This window comes from Rhinopithecus roxellana, unplaced genomic scaffold (assembly GCF_007565055.1).
Source record: "Rhinopithecus roxellana isolate Shanxi Qingling unplaced genomic scaffold, ASM756505v1 contig3896, whole genome shotgun sequence".
Lineage (NCBI taxonomy): Eukaryota > Metazoa > Chordata > Mammalia > Primates > Cercopithecidae > Rhinopithecus > Rhinopithecus roxellana.
Genome location: NW_022142827.1, coordinates 7,274 through 27,737, shown reverse-complemented (window position 1 = coordinate 27,737; position 20,464 = coordinate 7,274). Strand labels below are relative to the sequence as shown.

General features: G+C 44.6%; 1 long non-coding RNA gene across 1 annotated transcript; it reads right to left on the bottom strand.

The window, feature by feature from the left end:
- Positions 1 to 231: 231 nt before the first annotated feature.
- On the bottom strand, positions 232 to 19,568 carry LOC115895930. The gene is made up of 3 exons (XR_004055984.1): positions 19,522 to 19,568; positions 18,770 to 18,867; positions 232 to 759 (listed from the first exon to the last, which is right to left on the bottom strand). It is a non-coding gene; the product is annotated as an uncharacterized LOC115895930 (long non-coding RNA).
- Positions 19,569 to 20,464: the final 896 nt, after the last annotated feature.

Genomic DNA, 20,464 nt, shown 5'->3' with positions numbered 1-20,464 from the left:
GACTTGCAACATCTTCCAATTCTGAAGTCAGTTTCTCCTCCTGAGTCTTCTAAAGCTACCATTATATTATCTTGCAAGTTTTAGGTTACCAAGGTAACCATCTGGTCTTACAACATGCAACAGTATTTAAATGTGGTTTTCACAGATTCTTGTTAATAAAGCACTCTTTGGTGGAAGACAAGCAGCTTGGGTACTTAACAGAGTTAACATTACAACAGTACAAATAGGTGAAGATGATTAAGCCAAATAGTATCAAATTACAGAAAGTACCATCTCAGTAATTAATGCCTTTTGTATCTTTACAAATTTTGACACAGGGTCACAAGGTGAACAGAAAATAAATACATAAAAAACCTCCATCAGATCCTCAATTCTTCTGAAGGCCAGCAACTACAATGATTGCCATCACAGAGACACACGTGCACCTCAGAGCAGCCAGCTCCCTGGGAACCAGAGGGCTGGGTATTTACACCTGAGACTAAATTTACAACAGCATTTTTGTCGTTCAGCTTGAGAGCTGGGCCCTTCTCTGAGTCCTTCGCTTGCACCCAAACTCAAAGTTCATTATCGAAACTCCAGCGGACACTTTCTCCATTGATCGACTTCTTAGGTGGAAAGCAACTAAGGCTTTTGCAATTTTGTTTTGTTTTCAAATTGTGCTAATTTCTGCTGCAGTTTTCAGTTCCTAGAGTCTTCCTTCAGCTCTGGTCACAGGTTTTTACTTAACGCAAGACTGTTTTAGTCCTTGAAATGGAGAGACTACAGGGGGAAAAAAAAGGATTTTTACCATGACGTTTACACAGCGTCCACAGGCAGTTATCAAAGACAAGGAGGGCAACATAATAAAAGTGCTGACATGAAAAAGTATGCGCTTGCTGTGAGTTTCTAATGACAAATACTTTGGAGAAGACAACACAATGTCAACCACAAAGGAAAGACAAACAGGAGAAAGGCAGGGCAGAAAAAGGTTCAGTTCTGCAAAAAATAGAAATTTAAAAAACCAATACAAGTAAATAAAAATCATAAAAGACGGACAGGCAGAGGCAGCAGGGCCAGGAAAGTACCATGATGCCGCCAGGGGCACGTGCTGCAAAGCACTCGTTCTCCTTCCTTCCCTCTGAGGAACCAGGCTGGGGGAGGAGCAGGCAGAATGAAAAGATAGAGAACTGTTACTGGGTTATTTCAAAAGCCAGAATTTGGTCACAGAAAAAGCTCTGGCACCTAAGCGGTTTCCAGCGCCGCCAAGCACAGGAGACACCCCACGGACTACCTGCCTCCGCACTCCATGATTCTCCTCCTGCCTCTCTTTCTCCTTCCCCAGTTTATGACGCTACACTTCCAGGTCAGTAACAACTCTCAGAAAACAAAACCAAAAGAAGAGTCAGAAAAACCACTCCCAATCTGGAGGCCCCCGCCTGACGCTGCTGCTGCGTTCTTCAAGGAGGAGCGTTTGAATCGATCGTTTCATTTGCAGAGATCCCAACAGGGCACTGAGCCAAAAGATCCAGGTCAGCTGGTGAGACAAGTGGGAAAATATCTGGAATTTCAAAGGATCACTAATATTTCAAAAGACTGGAGAGAAACAGCATTTTACCAAGAAACACTTAGGGACAACCTTCTGGGACTCCTCTCCTGATGGACTTTGGAGACAATGGCAGTAGCCAAAAGTCAACGCCCAGAAGCAATGGAACAGGCACCCAGATCTGAGGCTCTGAGGGTCAAGAGGCAGTGGCAAGTGTGACACCGGCAAAGCCACCCGAGAACACTGAAGAAGTCAGAGGTCCTAGATGCAGCTGCTCCCAACTGAAGGGCTCCTGAAAACATTCGTGGTTTTAGAGGCTAAGGAAAGAGGCCGGGCGCGGTGCCTCACATCTGCAATCCCAGGACTTTGAGAGGCCGAGGCAGGTGGATCACCTGAGGTTAGGAGTTCAAGACCAGCCTGGCCAACATGGTGAAACCTCATCTCTACTAAAAATACAGAAAAAGTTTTTTAGCCACGCGTGGTGGTGCACGCCTGTATTCCCAGCTATGCAGGAGGCTGAGGCAGGAGAATCGCTTGAACCTGGGAGGTGGAGGTTGTAGTGAGCTAAGATCGCACCATGGCACTCCAGCCTGGGTGACAGAGTGAGACTCTGTCTCATTTAAAAAAAAAAAAAAGGCCGGGCGCGGTGGCTCAAGCCTGTAATCCCAGCACTTTGGGAGGCCGAGACGGGCGGATCACGAGGTCAGGAGATCGAGACCATCCTGGCAAACACGGTGAAACCCCGTCTCTACTAAAAAAATACAAAAAACTAGCCGGGCGACGTGGGGGCGCCTGTAGTCCCAGCTACTCGGGAGGCTGAGGCGGGAGAATGGCGTAAACCCGGGAGGCAAGCTTGCAGTGAGCTGAGATCCGGCCACTGCACTCCAGCCTGGGCGACAAAGCGAGACTCTGTCTCAAAAAAAAAAAAAAAAAAAAAAAAAGAGGCTAAGGAAAGAAGCTGAGCATTTCTCTCCCCAACCCCAGCAACATGAAGAATTAGGTACAGAGCACCCCAAAGTCCGGACCTTAGGTTTGGTTTGGCAGCTGCAGCAGAAAGTAATGGCTCCCAGTGATGCAACTCAAGAGTTAAAGTAACTTGTACATGACGATTTCTTAGAAAATGAATGAGGTTATCATTTTAAAAAAAGAGCCTGCCCAAAAGAAACTGCAGAAGCTAACAAACACACACTGGCGGAAGGGCTGCAGAAGACATGAGTGAATGCGAGCAAATGAGGCGGCTGCAGGCTCACTCGGAGCACGATGAAATTTCCAAGACTGTTCTAAGACAGCTCTTCAGAGAGGTCATGTGAGAACACTGAAAACAGGCCAATCCAACGGAGCCAATTACTCACTGGATTTATTAATTCTTAAAAGAGAAAGGTTAGCATGGATTTATAGCTCTAACAGGAAGTGGGAAGTGGAGAAGCTCCCTCGCCTCCCTCTCCAGACTCGGGGAAGGGAATGAGAAGGTGCCACAGAGAGCCCTGGCAGGACCGAGGGCCACACAGGCTGCCTGGCGGCCGTCCCAGACCTGTGGTCACATGAAATTCAGGTTTGATGGGGCACAGCTTCAAGTGGACACACGAGGGGACAGGCATCTTCTGTGAGAAACTGCGGCACCTTTCCCCAAAGACAAACAGTGAAGACATCACTCCTATTTTTTCAGCTGCTGCAAGTAATTGCTCTTTTGACGTTTTTGAAAAAGTTCCCCAAAGCTGAAGAGCCTCTCAGTAAACCCAAAAATCAAAAGCGCCAATTAAGTGCAAAGCGAGTTTGGGTGGAGTCTTCCTCCTGGATGCCAAGGAACATGAAAATGGAAGGTCAAGTTCCTATGCGCCACAGAGATGATGACGAACCAGTAGGAACTGGCAACCCTGGTGCCTTGCAGGTAGCGATGAAAGGACCCCAAAGGGTGCTCCATTTTTTTTTTTCTACTGCTGTTTAAAGATTTCACTCAATACTTTAAATTTATTCAAATTTAGCTCATACTATTGTGCCCAGAATCAGACCATGCACCAACATACGAACTCCCTCATTACCCTCCAACCAGAAAAGAATACGATGCAGTAGGATATTATGAACAATATTCAGTAGGATAAAAGCTCCAGGCTACAGCTTGGCTGACTCCAATTCTTAAAATCTATACATAATTTATTTGCTTTTCTTTTGTAAGCTGCAGGTGGATAACAGGTAAGGTGATGTGAACACAGGCCGAAGCCCCAAAAGAGGCACAAAGAAAGAACCCGCTTAGAGGAAGGTGAGCCCCAGCTAATCCTCACTGTTAGGCTCCTTTTTCTCTCCACATCATCTCTGAAAGTCCATGCTGGAATTTAAAGGAAGTCTTTTTGGTTTTCAGAACTATCCAAAATTCCTGGAAACTGCTTTGGGCCATTTCAACATTCAGTCCAGATCACTGGCTCTGAAATCTCCCTTAGGACCCTCACATCATCCCTTCCAGGGGCCTCAGGCGCGCGTGCTGCAACCAGGGACCACTTCTCCAGAGAGGCAGGAGTTCAGGTCACCAGAGTGACATGGAAACGCAACAAGACCTAGACAGAAAAACAGAGGCAAGGCCAGCCCTTCTTCCCTCAAAGGAAGACGGTATGACCTGGCAAACACCGGCCAGGCTCCCGGACTCTACTCCTCTGTAACCTAAAAAGCATAATCTAAAACAGCAAACAGCAGAATTAAATGTGCAAGACACACTGGGCTATAATAAAAACCTGAGCGGCCAGGCGTGGTGGCTCATGCCTGTAATCCCAGTACTTTGGGAGGCTGAGGCAGGTGGATCATTTGAGATCAGGAGTTTGAGATAAGCCTGGCCAAAATGGTGAAACCCCATCTCTACTAAAAATACAAAAATTAGCCAGGTGTGGTGGCACATGCCACCCACAAGTAGTAATCCTAGCTACTTGGGAGGATGAGGCAGGAGAATGGTTTGAACCCGGAAGGCGAAGGTTGCAGTGAGCCGAGATAACACTATTGCACCCCAGCCTGGGCAATTCCATGTCAAAAAGAAAAAAAAAAAAAAAAAGCCTGAGTACTCATGCACTCATACCTAAAAAGGATATGCCCCTTCAAGACATGTCAAAAATAACTAATTAACTGTCATCAACGATAGGCTTTTTATTTGATTTTTTTTTTTTTTTTTTTTTTTTTTGAGACGGAGTCTTGCTCTGTCACCCAGGCTGGGGTTGCAGTGGCGTCAATCTTGCTCACTGCCTCCGAGTTCAAGTGATTCTCTAGCCTCAGCCTCCCGAGTAGCGGGGATTACAGGTACCCGCCACTGCACCCAGCTAATTTTTGTAGTTTTAGTAGAGACAAGGTTTCACCATCTTGGCCAGGCTTGGTCTTGAACTTCTGACCTCATTATCTACCTGCCTCGGCCTCCCAAAGTGCTGGGATTACAGGCATGAGCCACTGCACCTGGCCTGAATTAATAGTTTTGGCTCACTAAAAGTGTCAGTTAAAAACACTCTCCATTTCCCTTCATTTATTGTAGAAAAATTGGAAACATAAGATGATAAAAAAAGAAAAAAAATCCCAACTGTCCCCCCAACCAGAACCTTTTATTAGTATCCAGCATATTTTTTCCTTTGTCTTATTTCAATACATATAGACACTTACTCATCTATAAATATAGATGTATTGTAGGTATATAAATATTTATACATCTCTATATTTCTATACATAGTATACTTTACACTTACAAAATTAGAGGTCATACTTCAGAATTGTTTTTTTTTTTTTTGAGACAGTCTTGCTCTGTCTCACCCAGGCTAGAGTGCAGTGGCGCGATCTCGGCTCACTGCAACCTCCACCTCCCATGTTTAAACAATTCTCCTGCCTCAGCCTCCCGAGTAGCTGGGACCACAGGTGCCCACCACCAAATCCGGCTAATTTTTGTATTTTTAGTAGAGATGACGGTTTCACCATGTTGGCCAGGCTGGTCTCGAACTCCTGACCTCAAGTGATCCACCCCACCTTGGCTTCCCAAAGTGCTGGGATTACAGGCGTGAGCCATGCAACCCAGCTCATACTTCAGAATTGTTATGCATGGCTCTTTTCACTCATTGCTTCGTGTACTAAACTGTATGACTCCCAATTCATTTGGCATAATGTAACAATCTTGAGCCCATTTCCTGTTTTTCACTGTTAGAAATAACACTCAGGGCGGGCGCGGTTGGCTAAGCCTGTAATCCCAGCACTTTGGGAGGCCGAGACGGGCGGATCACAAGGTCAGGAGATCGAGACCATCCCTGGCGAACACGGTGAAACCCAATCTACTAAAAAAACACAAAAAATAGCCAGGCGAAGGTGGCGGGTGCCTGTAAAGTCCCAGCTACTCGGAGGCTGAGGCAGGAGAATTGGCGTAAACCCGGGAGGCGGAGCTTTGCAGTGAGCTGAGATTCCGGCCACTGCACTCCAGCCTGGGCGACAGAGGCAGACTCCGTCTCAAAAAAAAAAAAAAAAAACAGAAATAACACTCTGCCATTGTTCCAATGTACCTAAACTCTTTGACCTTGTCAGTAAGTTATTTCTCTAATATTCTTCTCAAGAGTAAAGAAATAGGAAATTTGGTACATTTCTAATGAAAAATTTTAAAATCCTGGAATCATGCATCAGTGATTGACAGTCTCAAATCCTCATGCCAGGGCACTGCTGCGTCCTCATGTGAGTGTAAGTGTGCAGTAAGGTGTTACAAACAACAGTGAAGAGGAAACACGGCAGAGCTGAACGAGTCTTCCAAATGCAAAGCACACAGAGCTCCCAGCTGTGCCAAGGGTCTCTCGGGAGACTGGCTGCTTTGCACTTGGGGACTAATTTCACCACTGATAAGGCCCCGAGGCCCAAAGCCTCAGAGACACAGGGCAGGGAAGCTGAAGAGAAGCGGGGCGCGCGTGCAGGACATTTTCAAGGCTGGTTCTGATTATCTTCAGGTCGCCTCATGTCTATTAGAAGAGATCGTTTTTTACCAGGAGAACAGAAACAGGACTGCATGGGCTGCCAATGCCAGGCAAAGATGAAAAGATGCCCCTTCTACTCCTGAGCCATCTATCCCCCACTTCCCACTCCTGGGCTATCTATTCTCTCTTCAAATGGGAATCTGTTATCAGAAAACTTTAAAAATGGACATGTCTACTTCATGAGAAATGTCCAAAGACAACAGAGTCACTGACGTGGTCATAGGACACCTTGGTTTTGCGAAATTTTGCCTCCACTTACTGAAGACAGTGCTGACAGTGAAAGAACGAGTGCCTCGCGTGTGGGCTGTGGCCAAGAGGACAAAGAGTCACTAGGCAGAGAAGGATCCTCAAACTCTCTGGAGTTATCTCATGTCCACCATCACACTCACTTGCAGCTAATCGTCCAGCAATGATGCTGTGTCTGATATACACCTAGAAAGATGTCCTCCAAGTCCTGACAGCCAGCTTTGAAATTCTTAATTTAAAAAACTTTCCCATATCATGACCCAGAGACCATATTTCCAGTGTTGAGAATTACTTCTGAAATACAAAACAAAAGCCTACATTAAAATGGTCCAGATTTTCTTAGATAATGAACAAGTAACACACAGACTCTACTTTCTCCTAATTTCATGTCAATCGCCAGAGGTAGGGTCCAAATATTAAACTGGAAAGCCAATGCTTGCAACTTTTCAGAAGAGTAGGATTCTTTTCTCACCTTTTAACACTGCTTTTCCTTGAAGCAGATCTGGTGGTTCTTTTAGTAATGCCTGCACTGCCAGAAATGTTAGGTTCAGATGTTTTACAGCTCTGAACACTGGATTGAAGAATTACTCTGAAAATAGTTGGAAAAAAATAAGATTACATTCACTGAAACCATTTGCAAATACTTGACAGAGGAAAGTATTTTTGCACTTTAGTGCAAATTATCTTGAGAATTGAGAGGATTCTCCATCAACACATTTACCAAAAAAGGTGAAACACATTTTTACATCAAGGCCTTTTAAAATGAAGCATCTCATTTCTCTTTGAAGGTTACACAAAGATAACCGGAGGGCTTTGCTTCTGGAAGGCGAATGACTTGGCATTTTAAGCAATTCCCACACCAAAGAAATTCACCAGCCAAACAAATCTTTCTGCCCAACAAAGTAAAAGTAGCTTCTCAGACTTTCAGTCATGAAACAAGACACCATTAAGAAGCCCAAATTCTAAAGAATAGGAACATAAATTCAGGAAATAACTATACAATATTTACTCTTCAAAGCTGTAAGTATGGGTAATAATCCACTAAATCAATACTAATTTTATGTAACATTTCAAAATTTTAGAAAGTGTTTAAGCAAAATATGAGTTTCGTCTGGATTATAACACTTACTAAATCTCCAAGTGCCACTAAAATGAAAGTGAAAACACTTAAATTTTGTAAAGCTTGCCGTAATTAAACTCTAAAAAGCTTGAGAAACTGGTGCCTATGAGAGTAGGCTGCCCAGGAGGAAGTACACGATGAATCAGAAAAGAGCGCCCTGAGATAAAGGCCGCACGGAATGTCCTTTTAGAGGCAGATGGTCCTTTGACTTTTTTTTCTTTAAATTGTCACAGGGAAAATTGCAGAAGACATCAAAAGATTTTATATGCAATTCTTTTCTTTTCTTTTTTTTTTGAGACAAGTCTTGCTCTGTTGTCCAGGCTGGAGTGCAGTGGTGTAATCTCAGCTCACTGCAACCTCCGCCTCCCAGGTTCAAACAATCCTCCTGCCTCAGCCTCCTGAATAGCTGGGACCATGAGCGCCCACAACCTCACCTGGCTAATTTTTGTATTTTTAGTAAAGATGAGGTTTTGCCATGTTGGCCAAGCTGGTCTCGAACTCCTGACCTCAGGTGATCCGCCCACCTCAGCCTCCCAAAGTGCTGGGATTACAGGTGTGAGCTACCACGCCAGGCCTATATGCAACTTTTTCTTCAAGAGATAATCAGTGACAAACTAAACACATATACACACATTTATAGATACCAACTTTTAATTTTCTGAAAGAGAAAACACTGACTTAACAAGCTTTCTTCTCTCCTATTCAAACATAAAGGTGAGAAAGCCAGTAACAACTTATGAGAACCCAGCTCAAAAGAGTAAAAAGAAACCATTACAATGAGTGAGCATCCCACCTCACAGGCCTCAGCTACCACCATGCTGGCTAATATACCAAAGACAGGGCCTTAAAATATGCTAAGATCAATACATTTCTACAACCTTAGCATCACCCAAACCAAAGCATATCCAACACTTAGTGAAATGCTAAACGTCTCATCACTGAAAAAGCAACAAGAGGCTGGGCGTGGTGGCTCACACCTGTAATCCCAGCACTTTGAGAGGCCAAGGCAGGTGGATCACAAGGTCAGGAGTTCAAGACCAGCCTGGTCAAGACGGTGAAACCCCATCTCTACTAAAAATACAAAAATTAGCCAGGTGTGGTGGCAGGTGCCTATAATCCCAGCTACTCAGGTGGCTGAGGCAGGAGAACGGCTTGACCGCGGGTGGCAGAGGTTGCAGTGAGCCAAGATCACACCACTGCACTCCAGCCTAGGCCAAAGAACGAGACTCCATCTCAAAAAAAAAAAAAAAAAAAAAAAAGAGTGTATATGAAGACTTAATTGTAGCATTAAAGGCAACTATTACCCTGGCTTGTGAATTCTACTTCTAAAACAAAGGACTATTTTTAAATTCTTTTTTTCTTTTTTTTTTTAAGAGACAGGGTCTCACTCTGTTGCCCAGGCTGGAGTGCAGTGACACAATCATAGCTCACTGCAGCCTCAAATCCTGGGCTCAACTGATCCTCCCACCTCAGCCTCCAGAGTAGCTGGGACTACAGGTACATGTCGCCACACCCAGCTAACTTTTTTATTTTTCATTTTATAGAGATGAGGGTCTCGCTATGTTGCCCATGCTGGTCTCAAAATCCTGGCCTCTGTGATTCTCTTGCCTCGACCTTCCAAAGTGTTGAGATTTGTAGGTATGAGCCAGCCTGCCCATCCCTAAAAATTATTTCTGTTTATATAAAGTGAAGGAAAAATATTTATTCATCTCTGCTAAGAATTTGAATATAGAATTTTGCATAAAACAAAACAAATCACTGCTGCTTCACTGCTACTTCTGAAGCCCAGGCCGGCACTGGCACTGCACAGCTCTCATCGTCCCCCTGGGCCGCTGCCTTACGCATGGGGAAACGAGACTCCTGTTGGCTCTTTTTTTGAAATACAACACCGACTTCTCAAATTATTTGAGGCCATGGTTGGCCAAAAGCACAGACAACAATCACACTGCAAAATAATTAATCTGAGGAAAACACAAGAGCTGACACGCTGCCTGCTTAGGAAATCTGAATCCTGATTTCTCAAATTAAGACTGAAGTGTTGAAATGGCATTCAAAACAAGACACTACGGCTCAATCGTGCAGTCATTCTTAGGCTGCTGGAAAACATCTTTTAAAAAGTATTTATTTCTCTATAAAATTAGTGTACAGTGAACTAATATAATAATAATATTAAATAGCTAGTAATTTCTGTGGAACTTTAAAACCAAGAGAATGATAGAACTTGAGTGTGCTAATCATACCAGGGAAGATTCCAGTTATTTGCACTGACAACACGGTATTTATCCTAACTGCAGGTTATGCACTGATGAAGTCAGGGTGGGGGTAGAACTCCACTGAGCTATCACCAGTGACAGCGCACACCACCTGACAGGCACCAGAGGGGGACGCGTTGCCTCTGCCACAGAGCACCCGGGCACTCGCTGCCTTCTGCCTCCCAACCCAGGCCAGGCATGGCTTTGCAGAGCAGCGTGCAGCAAATGTATTTTCTTCCTTCCCATCTCCCCTGACAAAATCCTCTGTCCTACCTACCTCTTGCCTATACTGTAGTTCACCTTCTCTGCAGCATCCTTGGAGCCTCGGTACTCTGAGACTTCAGATACAGTGAAATCTGCAACCCAAGGAACACGGCAAAGCCAAAAACTAAAAAGCCAGGTCTGGAACATAAATGTCCAGTTCCAAGAAAACAATCCATCAGGACAACTATGCACTGTGTATACTGGCTATCCACTCCAGACGCTACAAGAGCATGCACAAAGGTGACCCTGCGGCCCTGCAGCCTTCAGAGAAGCCTTTCCCGCTATCTCCGGGTCTGACTCAGAAGCCTGAAGTGTTGTTATGGCCTAATTCTCCATGCACGCCGCATAACAGGAGCTTTCACTGGAAACCACTGATCAAACGATGCCATGCCACCTGCGTCCGCTGCCAGCAGAGGTGGCACTCAGGAGTCACCAACTGACAAATAAAACCCTTTGGAAAGAAAGTCATGGGGTGCTACAAAGATGATACTGATTAATACCACTGTAACTGTCACAAGTTTTTTGCTTCTGAAAATTCCAAATAATGAGTCAGGCTAAACTGAATACTCTGCTTGGGTCTAGAAATACCATGGCAAACGTCATTAACAACAATAACAGAAGGTATAGTTTACATGGAATACTGAAAGAAAAGAGCCTGATAGAGACCATTTTTAAACTTACCCTGGGAATGATCATTCAACCACAAAGTGACTAAGTATTATTAGCAACTGTTCCACCCATTCGGAACATCTCTGCCACTTGCAACAGTTTGAGAAGAATAAATCTATGTAGTGCATGATGCTCTTGAGTCAGAATATGTGGCAATCAAAGTTGACTAAGAGAAGTAAAGGAGAAAACACCCAAAAGGTTAATCTAGCTCAGAAATACAGCAGGTCTGAATGCACGACAATAAGCTTTCATTTGTAAGATATTCAAGAAAATGCCATCAATAGGAGCAAGTTAAGCAGGTTTTGCCTAATTCTGAAGAGTGAAATCAGCTTGATTTTTAAATCCTTCTCAGCTATGTGAAAATACTCAATGAAACCACAAACTACCAGAGTTGTTTGCAATGGAATTTTTCTTTGGAAGAGATCTTGCAGGGAACTTTTTGCATTCTTTCATAACTTCCAAGTCCAAGAGGAGAAAAGAGAAGAAATTCTTAAATATGAGTTAAGGAAAAAGCTTCAGAGAAGGAAGAATGCAGCTCAGACACAGGAGGGTGGCGGTGGACCCCGTGACACAGGACACACCCGCCTTCTGGCGGTCTTCAACATGTGTTCCACAAGTGGGCCTCTTGCACATTCTCTGCAGAAATAAAGCCTCTTCGCTGTTAAGGTCTTCATTTCAAGATAAAAGATCTCAAAAGAATACAAATTTGCTGCTATCAGCCTAATAAAGGCATTCTGGCTATGTCTGGGCAAGGGGGAAAGCGGGAGCAATGACCATCATATGGAAATGCACCGACTTCAACAGGCAGCCTCAGCTCCGACCTCCTACTTTCATTAGTATCAAGTGCTACACACTGTACTTACTGTATTCCCTAAAGGGGAGGAGGAGAATGAGACACAGCAGGACGTTCTGCACACTAGAGAGAAGGACTTATGAGAGCGCTGCTGTACAACGGCAGATTTCGAGGCTACAAGTCACATATTTTAATGAAAGTAGATCAGTGGGAAAAATGCTTCTTTGCTAGATGGGAAGGACATACTCAAGACACAGAAAAAACTAGAGGAAAATTGTATAGCCAACCGACAAAAATAAAACCACCCCAATTATCCCAAGCTAACTAACTACTTTTGATAGGGAAGAAAACCTGTTTCAGTGTCTTCATTTATCAAGTGCTATTTTGAAATATCTGTTAAGGATAAGCATAACTTTAAAACAAGATACGTTACTTTTAATATCCTCTCTGTGGGAGGAACAGAGAAGCCCACCTTCCCTCCCCCACCACCATCCCATTAATTGAAAAGATTCAGAAAAAGAACCTTTGAAAATAGGCAAACCAACAAAGCTAAGAGCTGACAAGCAGAAAAACATGCATTGTGGGAACCACAGTAGGCACCAGAAGTAAGCAACGGCAGAGAAACAGAACGGGACACTTACAGCAGCTATCTGTCAGGGGGTCCTGATGGCTACTGTGTTTCTGAAACCATCGAGACAGAATAGCAGGATGGGAAGAATGTAGTCACAAACAATCCACCAGATGACAACACTACACAGTGCAGAGGTCAGCACAGCTAGGGGACATCTGGAAAGGGGTGAAGGGGAAAGAACAGATGTTCAAATTGGGAAGCCAAAATAAATTACGCAATCATCAATCAATCAGTCAGTCAAGCCATATGTGAATTTTAGACACCCTAAAAAGCCCAAAACAGCAACAGGGATACAAAGGGGCGGTCCACAAGGATGGAGTTTTGCCATTTTATGTTGGAGAACAAAATGCTGTGTTTTAAACAGGTTTGATACTTGGGGACTCAGTCACTAGTTAGATAACTACCCCATGGTAATTTAACTTCATGATACTGAAATCAGTCATAGATAAATGATTGAGGGTCTTCAAAAAGCACAAGATGTGCACACACGGAAAACTAAACCAAACCATAATGGGCAAAGGAGGCAAAACCAGATAACCAAAACCAAACAAACAAAACCACAAAACCCCAGACTAGTTAACAAAATCACAGGAGGCACAACTAAAAACGAACGTAACACAGCAGAACTGATCTCATTTCAATGGAATCACTAACTCCTGAGTCATCCAGGAAGCTAAGGGAATGGCACATTTTTAGAATACGGTTCACATTTAACCAAGGCAACACAAAAGGAGCAAAATTTCACGGAAGTATGCATACTATAGATTTTTCTTAGTTGTTTTCCGCACTCACTTTCTTCATACTAGTTGGCTTTTAGCTTGGGGTTTCTTTTTTATTTTTTAATTATTATAATTTTTTGAGATGGAATCTTGCTCTGTCACCCAGCCTGGAGTACAATAGCGTGAGCTTGGCTTACTGCAAACTCCGCCTCCCAGGTTCAAGCAATTCTCCCACTGCAGCCCCCTGAGTAGCTGGGATTAGAGGTGTACACCACCACGCCCAGCTAAGTATTGTATTTTTAGTATGGGGTTTCACACGTTGGCCAGGCTGGTCTCAAACTCCTGACCTCAGGTGATCCACCTGCCTCGGCATCCCAAAATGCTGGGATTACAGGCATGAGCCACTGCACCTGGCCTCTTTTTCATTTTTAAGAAACGAGTCGGCTGGGCGCAGTGGCTCATGTCTGTAAGCCCAGCACTTTGGGAGGCCAAGGCAGGCAGATTACCCGAGGTCAGGAGTTCGAGACCAGCTTGTCCAACATGGTGAAACCCCTGCTCTACTAAAAAAAATATAAAAATTAGCCAGGTGTGGTGGCATACGCTTGTAATCCCAGCTACTTGGGAGGCTGGGGCAGGAGAATTGCTTGAGCTCGGGAGGCGAAGATTGCAGTGAGCCGAGATAATGCCACTGCACTCCAGCCTGGACAACAGAGCAAGACTCTGTCTCAAGAAAAGAAAGAAAGGACGGAAGGAAGGAAGGAAGGAAGGAAGGGAGGGAGGGAGGGAGGGAGGGAGGGAGGGAGGGAGGGAGGGAGGGAGGGAGGGAGGAGGAAGGAAGGAAGGAAGGAAGGAAGGAAGGAAGGAAGGAAGGAAGGAAGGAAGGAAGGAAGAAACAGAAGGTACTGCTCTGCTCCCCAGGCTGGGAGTGCAGCAGAATTATCATAGTTCACTGTAATCTCCAACTCCTTGGTGCAAAACAATCCTCCAACATCAGCCTCCTGAGTAGCAGCTGAGACTACCTGTTCATCCCACCAGGCCCAGTTACTTTTTTTGTTGTTGTTTAATTTTTTGTAGAAACAGAGTCTCACTATGTTGGCCAGGCTGGTCTCCAACTCCTGGGCTCAAGTGATCCTCCTGCCCTTGAACTCCCAAAGTGCTGGGATTACAGGCATGAGCCACTGTGTCCAGCCTCAGCTTGGTGTTTCTTTTTTTTTTTTTGAGACAGAGTCTCGCTCTGTCGCCCAGGCTGGCGTGCAGTGGCCGGATCTCAGCTCACTGCAAGCTCCGCCTCCCAGGTTCCCGCCATTCTCCTGCCTCAGCCTCCCGAGTAGCTGGGACTACAGGCGCCCGCCACCTCGCCCGGCTAGTTTTTTGTATTTTTTAGTAGAGACGGGGTTTCACCGTGTTAGCCAGGATGGTCTCGATCTCCTGACCTCGTGATCCGCCCGTCTCGGCCTCCCAAAGTGCTGGGATTACAGGCGTGAGCCACGGCTCCCAGCCAGCTTGGTGTTTCTTAATCCGTTGATCTGGGTTCTAGCGGCAAGGAAGGAAACCGCCTCCCATTTAGAAGGGCAGAAGCTCCTTCCAATGACTGCACTTCCACATGGTTATCCGGATACATCTGTGACCAAAGACTAGAGCCTCTACTGAGCATGTGCTGCGTGCGGAGTACTGCTGATCAATTTTGGAAGTGACTGATTTGACTTATCATGTCATTTTTATTGTTGACCTCATCACTGTCATCATTAAAAATTCCATGTCGGGCCAGGCACAGTGGCTCACGCCTGTAATCCCAACACTTTGGGAAGCTGAGGCGGAGCAGATCATGAGGTCAGGAGTTCGAGACCAGCCTGGCCAACACGGTGAACCCCATCTCTACTAAAAATACAAAAATTAGCGAGACGTGATGACGGGTGCCTGTAATCCCAGCTACTTGGGAGGCTGAGGCAGGAGAATCACTTGAACCCGGAAGGCGGAGTTTGCACTGAGCCAAGATTATGCCACTGCACTTCGGCCCGGGTAACAAGCAAGACTCTGTCTCGGAAAAAAAAAAATGTACACGCCAGGCATCCTATATTGTGGAAAGGGATTAGACTAAAGGGTGAACTCGAAGTACAAACTAACCTCACCCCACAAGTTTATACCTACACCATCTTATGTAATCTTCCCACAAAAAAAAAACAAGCCTACTAATATATGTTAAGATCACAGGGGTGAATATTTAAACGGAATGAATAAATGACCTGGGAGCACTAGAAAACTCTCTACCCATCCCAGGCTTCACTTTCAGTTCCTTAAAGGCAGAACGGCCTGAATGTCCAGGTGTCAGCATTATAGATGGTTATTTGTTCTTCCAGTAAACCTCATGGCTTCAGAATTACTTTCCACTGCTAACACCACACACCCATCTCCTAACCTGTCAAAAACCATCAGTATGCGGAACAACAGGCCTCATGCTCAAGTTATGAAATCTACCAAATCCATTTTAGCACAGACAATATACTTGTCATCGCGTCCTGAAGATCAGCTCATTGTCAATGGTGCCACATGGTTTACTGTCATCACTGTAGTCAGGATTAGACAGGCTGAGCAAATGGCCGTTTTACAATCGATAAAAAAACTTAAAACTCTCCCCCAAAACTGACCATTTATAAAAGAGAAACCGGCCAGGCGCTGGTGGCTCATGCCTGTAATCCTAGCACTTTGGGAGGCTGAGGCAGGATCACCTGAGGTCAGGATTTCGAGACAATCCTGGCCAACATGGTGAAACCTTGCCTCTACTAAAAATACGAAAAATTAGCTGGTTTTGGTGGCGCACACTGTAATCCCAGATACTCAGGAGGCTGAGGCAGGAGGATCACTGGAACCCGGGAGGCGGAGTTTGCAGTGAGTCGAGGGCGTACCACTGCACTCCCAGCCTGGCCAACAGAGCAAGACTCCATCTTAAAAAAAAAAAAAAAAAAGAGAGAGAAAACCAATCATTGGAATAATATTTATGTACGACAACTTTCTCCTAAGAGTCACTAATACTTGTGTATTTCTCACTAACTTTCTTTCTTGCACGTACTGTACTTTCATAAGGCTAAGTGCCAATGTTAAAAGCAAAATAACTTGCTCACAGAAATCAATGAGTCAAAATTGGGATGAAGAAAATTGATTTTGTATTTTTCAACCCAAGCCATTGTTGAACACAGTCCCTCAGGGACTTCTATTCCTAAAATAACTATAAAGACACAAGAGGGAAAGAAAGAAAACCTTCGACTGATCTTTTCTAGGGCCAAAAAAGCTGCAAATAATAGCAGAGAGGGTTTGAAAACGCAGAGAAGGGATAAGCAAAATGTTGTAATAGAGGAGGAAGGAGATTTGCTGAGACTCATCAAAAATCCCCCAGGGTCTACACACATAACTCAGAGCTTAGAAAAACTAGCATTTGCTTTCTTCTTTGAAAGTGTGGCCTCAAACTTTGTTATTTGTGTTATGTGGGGCTATTTTTATATATTGTTTTTAGGATATTACCAAAAGGAATCCTGAGCTCACTGCAGCCTCAGACTCCTGGGCTAAGTGGTCCTCTTGCCTCAGCCTCTCGCATAGCCTGGTCTACCAGGTGCACACCGCCATGCCCAGCTAGATTTGAACTCATGTTAATGACAGTAGCAGATTCGGAGGTGACTAAAGGAAATTGCCTATTTAACAAAAACTTTTGACTAAGCAGGATTTGTATCCCCTGACTCTCGACTTTTGAACAGCAGGCAACAAAGTATTAAAAATAAATGATGATGCTGATTCTGAAAAACAAAACAAAAAAAACCTGGACACAGCTAAATCAACCCACAAAAGGCATCAGTTTCCTAGGGCTTGCAATTCAATGTGTGGTCCCTGGACCAGCAGCCTCTGCTAGAAATGTTGAAATCTTGGGCCCTGCCCCCACCCCACTAATCATAACCCATATTTCAACAAGCGCCGAGTGCCTCATGCACACTTAAGTCAGAGGAGCACTGCTCGAGGGCACTGCCTGCCTCCGCCACATCCAGAGTTAGTATCTGGATGATTACCTGGAGCCACCACGATACTTGCCAAAGAAAAACCGTGAAGGCCTTAGATGAAGACTTTTAATAAGGAAATTAAAAACAAAATGACATTTGGAGTTAAGTAAATTATACAAAGGCACACATTTTCTTTGTTTTTTGGGATGGAGTCTCACTCTGTCGCCCAGTCTGGACTGTAATGGCGCGATCTCAGCTCACTGCAATCTCCGCCTCCCAGATTCAAGCAATCCTCCTGCCTCAGCCTCCTGAGTAGCTGGGATTATAGGCACCTACCATCATGCCTGGCTAATTTTTTGTATTTTTGTAGAGACGGGCTATCACCATGTTGCCCAGGCTGGTCTTGAACTCCTGACCTCAGGTGATCCGCCCACCTTGGTCTCCCATAGTGCTGGGATTACAGGTGTGAACCACCACGCCTGGCCAAAAGGCAACCATTTTTAAAGCAGTCTAGTTGACTACAGTACCACTAAGCTGCAAAAGAAATCTTCATAAATGCCTGTAATCAAAATGGATGCCCTCCATACATTCACATAACACTGCACACTGCAGAAACGCAACTCTTTGCACTGGTCTTTGAAGAACCTCCCAGAGGAGCAGCCCATAACGACACATGCCTTACATGTGATTCTACTTCAGGGATTTTTATGACAAGATACTAGTGAGGAATTACTTTCAGTGAAAAAGAAAACCTGTTCTCTGCCAATACAACAGTTTATTAGATCATACTTCCTTACCATGTTACAAGATGCCTTACTGAATAAATGATCTATGTCCATCACACTCCCTTCCCCCAAAAAAGAAGGTTGGAAATCTGGTGCCCACCACGAAGAAGGAAGTAACCAGAAGGAAGAAATCCGGTGGCCACAGGTGGAAGCAGCTACTAAAAAAGACCACGGTCCTGCAGTTCGCGTCTGCGCATCGGTCTAATCATCTCGGACCGCTCCGTCAGGTTCAATCCCAACGAACACACGTTCACAAGAATGGACACACGGACACACATCCACTCAGTAACTGTAACACTTCCTGTTCCCAGGCTAAATCTTCCTCTATAAACTAGAAAATCATTCCCCCAAAGAAAACAAACAAAAAACCCAAAATATAGTTTAGACCAGTTCACTGTTGCCCCAAAAACAACATAATGTCATTAAGCCGTCACGTCATGCTGATCAAAACAAATGATCCTGCAACATGGCGAATGTAAAGAGATAGACCGGTTTATAACTATGGACAGGTCTGGCATCCTGGGCTTTCCATCTGCTCTTGAGCTCTGGAGGATGCCCCGTGCTGATTATTCACGGAGAAAAAGCATCCCTGATGTCGCCTTCCCACCCATAAAGGCCCATGAGGACCAAGGTAAACAAGGGACAGCTGAGAGATTCCAAGGCCAGCACCCCTAGGTTTTAAATAACATAGGCAACATTTCAAAGTGGGCAATCATGGGCTTGCAATTATGGAGAAAAATGTGCAGGAGAAACCCTCACCAAGGACCCCACACACATAATAAAGAAACATCAACCACAACAAAGGAAGCCAGACTCACGTGAGAGGAATAGCGTTTGTTTTTGATTGTCTTCTGCTTTTCAGGGCCCGAAGTCTATCACCTTGTGTCACTCCATTGATTTCGTCGTCGTCACTGTACTGTGTAAGTAAAAAAACACTGAGCTAATGGTTTACATTGCACTTATTAATCCAGTAAAGCAGAGCAGCAATTTATCCACATAAGCACAGACAGTCCAAGTTTCTGCAAACTCTAAAATATTTTTCCCTTTCACAATCAAGCTACAGATCCCATTTTAAGACAGCCAAAGCTGACTTTCAGAGACAACCCAGCAGCACTCATTATAGAACGTATCGACAGTGAAGAGGGTTAATGGGCTTTCACGTTTGAAAACATTCTTTTTAAAATCTCACAGTGTACTTACTACCACTTAATGTAGTACTGCTGCCCCCTAAGCCCTTGATTCGTTAAAAGCTCCCCCATTTGAGACTGATTGCTTTCCTAAATCGGCTGCTGTGAAACGGCAAAAAGGGGTGAGGGGCAGGGGTAGATCTGGCTAAGAGCTCACTTCACAACCTTTATGCACCTGCCGAGTTACAGTTTTATTGGACCACAACAACACCTTGTTTCCAGTAATTTTGGTAAAAAGTGCCTAGAGAGGGTTATAATATAAAAAACTGACAATCATCCAAGAGCTGCTTTATTATTTTACCTACAGATTTCTCCATGCCCTGACAAGGTTTCAACAGCAGTTAAAGCAGTAACAAACATCTCAACAGAAACAGCTTCATTACCGGTTCGGGTTCTTGCTGGTCTTGATTCTCGACCCCATTTATGGAAAGTCATTCAACGCCAGAGAGAAGTTTGGAGAAGGCTGCTCTGTGTTGTCCCATTCTCCTGCCCCTTTAACTTCTGACCGAAAATAGTCCCCTTCCAGCCAGAGGCTTGTTTTGCTTCCTAGAGCATTTAAATAACATCAAAATAGAGCTTTCCAGAAAGATACAGGAACAACTTCTTCCTACCAGACTATCTGTTGTTTACTGGAAACTAAGGGAAAATTCCAGTCCCCATCAGATTCCAACCCCACTTGTTCCCTTGGAACTACAGATGTACGCTACTACTTACATCACCAAAAACTGCTGCTGAGGTCCAATCACCGAGCCAGGTCTGCAGATCCTGACCCACGCAATGGTCTCGGCTGCTGTCATCCTGTAATGCTTCATGATGTAGCATGCTATCAGAGTGCCTGTGCGGCCAAGGCCAGCTAGGAAAAGAAAGAAGCACAGAAAATGAAACTTGGGCTCATGTACTCCAGGATTTTGTTGGGCAGGTAGAATTTTGTAAAAGGCTTCTCATGACTCTGCTTCTCTCAACAGCAGTTCTCAAGGCTGGTTATACTCTGGAATCACCTAGAGAAGTTTTTTAAATACTGATGCCTGGTCTCATGCCCAGAATGTATTTATTGTTTCATTTATTATTTATTTTTGAGATAGAGTCTCGCTCAGTTCGCCCAGCAGGCTGGCTGGAGAGAAATGATGCGATCTTGGCTCACTGCAAACCTTCACCTCCCAGGCTCAAGCAATTCCTCTACCTCAACCTCCCAAATAGCTAGGATTACAGGCGTGTGCCACCACACCTGGCTAATGTCTGTATTTTCAGTAGAGACAGGGTTTCACCATGTTGGCCAGGCTGGTCTCAAACTCACCTCACCTCAGGTGATCCGCCCACCTTGGCCTC